The sequence below is a fragment of the Spodoptera frugiperda genome, chromosome 18, assembly GCF_023101765.2.
Source record: "Spodoptera frugiperda isolate SF20-4 chromosome 18, AGI-APGP_CSIRO_Sfru_2.0, whole genome shotgun sequence".
NCBI classification, from domain to species: Eukaryota; Metazoa; Arthropoda; class Insecta; order Lepidoptera; family Noctuidae; genus Spodoptera; species Spodoptera frugiperda.
In genome coordinates, this window is record NC_064229.1 from 4,316,315 (window position 1) to 4,321,993 (window position 5,679).

Below are 5,679 nucleotides of genomic sequence, written 5' to 3' on the forward strand. Positions count from 1 at the left end.
ATACAAAGAGTTGCTCCGTCCGAGTATCGAATCCGCTACACGTTACGTGGCTGCCGGCTTTATGACTATGCGTTGTCTGCTAATCAGTCAGTTAGTCACTCAGTAACAAAAGAGTTTTATATAATATACAGATTGACCACGAAGCGTAGCCGCGGGTGGAAAATTTGTTGATAAAAAAAAAGTCAATTCAGTTATCATTATACAATTATTTATTTTATATTATTTACTAACTTACAATACAAAAAATCAATTACGACTACTCACTACAGTCACAATTAAAACAAAAAGAAATATACAAAATAATAATAATCTTGTCGCCTGTTTCATTCTCGCATACCCACATCAATTATGATGTCTGTTGCTTATTGTGCATTGTTATGTAATTAGGCCTTTCTCGGCCGCCATTGTATTTAGATCACAGGCCCTGCGTGATGAATATGCTGTTAATCATCAGATCATGTGTGAGCTTCTTATATGATAATCAGAGTGCCAGCTTTACTCCATAATTGGTGGCTTAATGTGTTTGTTATGAGTTAGGCTGGCTGTAGGGTTGGCATAGTTGTTGGTTGAGCGGCTGCTGTGCTTCGTTTCACAGGTTCGAATTTCGACACCGGTCAAAAAGTGATAATTACATTTTCTGAGTAAAATGACCATTATTAGCCCGGAGCTGAGGAATACCTAGCGGGATTACTGGGGCGCTGGCTACAAAAGCAGGAGTAGGAACGGGATGGTTTTTAGGCAGTAAGAGTCTGACACTTCCTCTCTCCTCGCTCAAGGTGGGAGAAGTCATAGGATAATTATCGGCACTTAAAAAAAACTCGAAGTCAGGAAGTTCGGAAAGAGTTTTTCGAAAAGCATGTAAAGCCGTTGGTGCTGCGCAGCCATCTCCGGTCGTGTCAATCTGCCATCACATCGGATCTAGAGAGTGAGCGAACAGAGAGTGCACTTGTGATTGCGCTCACTTATGCACTATAATATCTTCTGGTTTTTCCACCTTGGTGGAAAACGCCCCTGGAATTTGTATAGGAACAAGAACGACTAGAGCGATATTAATGACATCTTAATAGGTAGTACCTAACTTAACATTCATTAGGCGTTACATCAGTGAGCTAACTCATAAAATACTTAAAACGTTACAATCTACTGAATAGACAAAGAAAAATTATGCAAAATAGACTCTTATTACTTATACAGTAGCAATCAAAAATTAATAGCCGCTTCCAAAACCGTAAATTCAGAATTTCAGTTATTACAGCGATGTTTACTGCTTCACCTGTCTTCCATAAATATCTTCGGATAGTATTAACTTTATGTTTAAGAATTAACAAACCTAATAACTGTACAATAAATACTTAATTACCTATTCAATTACAAAATATGTAGAACGTCGTTACGCCTTTTATCCCCGAAGGGGTAGGCATATCACGACACGTAATGCCGCTATACAATGTACACCCACTTTTTACCACTTCTGTTTTAAGTCCCATGTAATAGGGGGTGAGCCTATTGCCATATACCGGGGGTTATATGGGTTCAATAGTTGTTCCAGGTCTGGGTAGGATAAGCACGTCATTAAAATGAAATCTCCTCAAATTAGAGAATCAAATAATCAGTAGTAATAATTAATTAATAAATATTCATACAAATCTAAAATGAGCAGTTAAATAATTAATTCATTTGCGGTTAAATAGCACAATATGTACATGTCTTTATTATTCACTAGCTGACCCAGCGAACTTCGTACCGCTTTCGCGTAGCAATGATGCTCTACTTTATTTTGTATAGCTGAGTTATGTATGAGTCCCTATTCAATTTGAATTGGAATCTATAAATATCCTCCATATAAAAATGAATCCATAATTTCCTGATCTCACTATACCTGAAAAGGACTTTACTAATTAAAAAAAAAACAAAATATATTTTCATAATAGTGTTTATTTCATAGGATTCAATCATTTCACTGTCCTGCAGGCGCCTTATCGGCTCTGATGACAATTTTGTGATTATCTGATGGCATGCGGTCTAATGCATTTGTGAATGTCTAATGCATCGGTCTAATGCAACTAATTCATTGTGTTAAAGGAAAAATGTTTGAAGTTGTTCATCACAATGGATCTCTTTATGAGTTGTACCATAAAATATATTTGCAAAAATGTATAGTCTTCAACAGGCACTGGCAATAAGGAACCTGTTTGATGATATATTTGAATCCCTGAATCTGCAAGAATATAAATATGTATACAGGCAATTGTATAGTAAATTGTACCACCATGTGGCTCGTAAAATACTACCACAATACTTTACATCATTTCAAATTAAAACTACTTTTAACCTCGACATTAAACAGCCTTCCACGGCAGCTTTAGGTAGTAGGCTTTACTAAGAACATCTTGTTCATGCCACTATAAAATACAACATGTTATAAATGTTGCTGATTAAGTCTTCGGATTATAGACTATTATTAGTAATTTGATTTATTGTTTACAAAATAAACACATCACTGACGCGACATATTTTGCACCAGCTACATGGTTTTAAAACTAAAAAAAAAACGTTTGTCATTATACTTACTTCCTAAAAGTAGGCAAAAAATTGACTCGTATAACTTTTGTTGCCCCAAATGATGTCATTTGAAAGCAATTATTGTACTACTGGATATGAGTCCAAAATGAACCAATGAATGTAGTGGCTCTGGTGGCGGTACCAATGGCGTCAATTTGACTTGGCCGCTGGCTCAACACAATCCAGAGGCTTAATTTTTTAATTTCAATCCCAATGTGGACACACAATGTTCATTAGTCCAATAGCAACAATTTGCTCTGAACTGTAATCAATTGCCACATTATAACTGAATGCAGCTTTGTGGGGATTAAACACAACATTTCTATCTTGATGGATTAAACACAACATTTCTATCTTGATATTGATTCAGTTTAAGTTCATTTCGCGCTTCGCGATGCTCATCAGTTTGATTTACTCTTATATTTCTTTGACTTGCCGTATTTCGAGTTCTGCGGCCTAAGCTTGTACGTCTGGTTGGTAGCATTGTTAAAAACGAAATTCCAACTGAAAATAAAAAGCTCTCATACATTTTCTGCGTAACCGTGTATACCAAATTGTAGTATTGTGTAGTCATCAAAAGTTACTAAAAATCAATAATGAAGATGTGAACTTACCTTGATTAACAAACACTTATTAGCAAATAAAAATCTTCTTAGTCTTTAAAACTCGAAGAAATATTAAGATAATCTCTCAGAAATATTGAAAATAATACATTTAATTTTGCATATTTTAAAAAACGCGCAATACGAATGTCAATGTCATTCACACCAATAGACTATATTGAAAGAGCATCGTTTGTTCGAAAACGTGAATAGAAACTTTAATTTACACAAAATAAATTTCTGAACACACGCGTAACTGTTAATAATTTGTCATTATTTCTGAACGCACGCATAAAAATATATTTGAGGAATTTCTATTAATGCTTATTGCACTTTTCAACATTTTCAATAGATTAAAAAAAATACAGACAATTGTTTATTCACCCTTTTCATAGTTTATGCATAAATGTCAATCATTATTTACAGAATTTGAATTTAGAAACAACAAATATTTGACATGTACAAATGAAAATTTATCGAATCTAGCTTTTGCCCGCGACTTCGTCCGCATAGTGGTGTTAGTGGTCAAAATGCTGCCGTATGTCATCTAAAATGTGAATTACTTGAGAATATGTTACTGTTAGCATTTTTAAAGATATGTATTCCAAAGAAACCACGACCGCCGATTCATCATTTTATAATCATGATGAAAAGTAGCCAAGGTTATCTATATTATTATCCTTTAATTTCCTATATATTGCCTATCAATAAAAAAATACATTGTTTCGTTGTTATATTCCAAAAAAAAAACATTCGTGCAAGCGTAACCTCAACACAAACAGGATTACTTTCGCATTCATAACATTAGTATGGTAGTAGGGATATTGGCGATTTAAATAAGTATATGTGTATTTAAATAAGAATCGAACGCGAGTGAAGCCACAGGCAACGCATTAACGAAAATGACGAATTTTCAAGCAAACATTAATCTCCTCTATCAAACATACTACGCCTTTTACTCTTTTTATTAAAAAGCCTATGTTCTTTCGCTCCTCATTAAGTGTCTAAATACAAAATTTCACTGTTACAGCTTTAAAAATGACGAATTTCCATATGACCATTCATCCCCTATTTTTACCCACTCTCCCGTATTTTTTGCAATAAAAAGTAGACCATGTTCTTTCGTTTATCTTTAAGTGTCTAAATACAAAGTTTCACTGTTACAGCTTTTAAAATGACGAATTTACATATGAACAGTCATCCCCTCTTTTTACCCATTCTCCGCAATTTTTTTGCAATAAAAAGTATCAAGTAAGGTCTATTCTATCTCAGTACCAAATTTCATCAAAATCGGTTCACTGGTTTAGGCGTGAAAGCGTAATTACAGACAGACAGAGTTACTTTCGCATTTATAATATTAGTAGGGAATCTATAGCATTTGTTTTTTAGTATCCAATAGCATTTATCCAACAATGAACTTTATCCAATAGCAATAAAGCTCAAATTGACTCTACGTATTAGTTAGAAAACGTTTGTATGGGATAAAGGAAAGGGCAGTTTTTAGGGTTTTTCCGTCAATTATTTGATATTTTCTCACCTTTTAAACCTTCCCTGGACTTCTACAAATAATTCAAGACCAAAATTTGCCAAATCGGTCCAGCCGTTCTCGAGTTTTAGCGAGACAAAGGAATAGCAATTGATTTTTATATATATAGATAGATAGATAGATAGATAGATAGATAGATAGATAGATAATAGATAAAGATAGATAATAGATAATCAGGCCATTTCAAACCCTTTCCTATTCTCTACCACGTTACGGCTTTACAAAACAAATACGTAAACAGTTTTCATTACTAATCTCGACGAAACAAACAAACAAACTAAAGTACAACATTACGGACTCTCAGCACAAATTACAAACATACAATAACATCGTAAACAATAGTTTAATTTCTACTACAGAATAATTTATTTTAATACAAATAGCAAGGAGTGCATCCGACCAATCGGATGCCGTCAAATAATCCGGTTTCCGCCGCTCGTTACCAGTTTAATCCAATTCCTTTCGGTTGAAACTAGAAAAGTTTTCGATTCAGACCGCGAACGACCGTCGGAATGAATGTACCGAACACCCGGACACACACAAAGATAGATAATCAGTAGTAAATTAGACGAACATTCCTTTACATAGGAATTTCATTAAATATCGAACTAGCAATAAGTTTTCATTTGGAGTAACAGTTTCGGATAGTCTCAAGCTCAGCTTGCTGGCGGAATTTCCAACTATTTTTGCAGAGCTATCGTTAATTAGTTGCATTGCATCTCTAGTAAATGAGGAGGGAATTCTAAGATATTTATGGTGTTTTTCTAACAGAGATGTGCTATGCTACGTTGCTGTTGATAAGTTTGGCTTCTACCAATCATATTCATTGGTACATACAGCTTAGCACTGGTGGAAACGGACTTAGCTAAGCTATGTTTTTTATATGGAAAGATGTGTGCTATGAATGCGTGCTATGGATGTATGCTATGGATGACTTTCCTGCTATCGATAAATCCCATACTCAAGCTG

The 5,679-nt window shown here is 34.4% G+C and overlaps 1 long non-coding RNA gene across 1 annotated transcript; it reads right to left on the minus strand.

Annotated features, from left to right (window-relative positions):
• Positions 1–1,917: 1,917 nt before the first annotated feature.
• On the minus strand, positions 1,918–3,452 carry LOC126911665 (uncharacterized). The gene is made up of 2 exons (XR_007706182.1): positions 2,572–3,452; positions 1,918–2,218 (listed from the first exon to the last, which is right to left on the minus strand). It is a non-coding gene; the product is annotated as an uncharacterized LOC126911665 (long non-coding RNA).
• Positions 3,453–5,679: the final 2,227 nt, after the last annotated feature.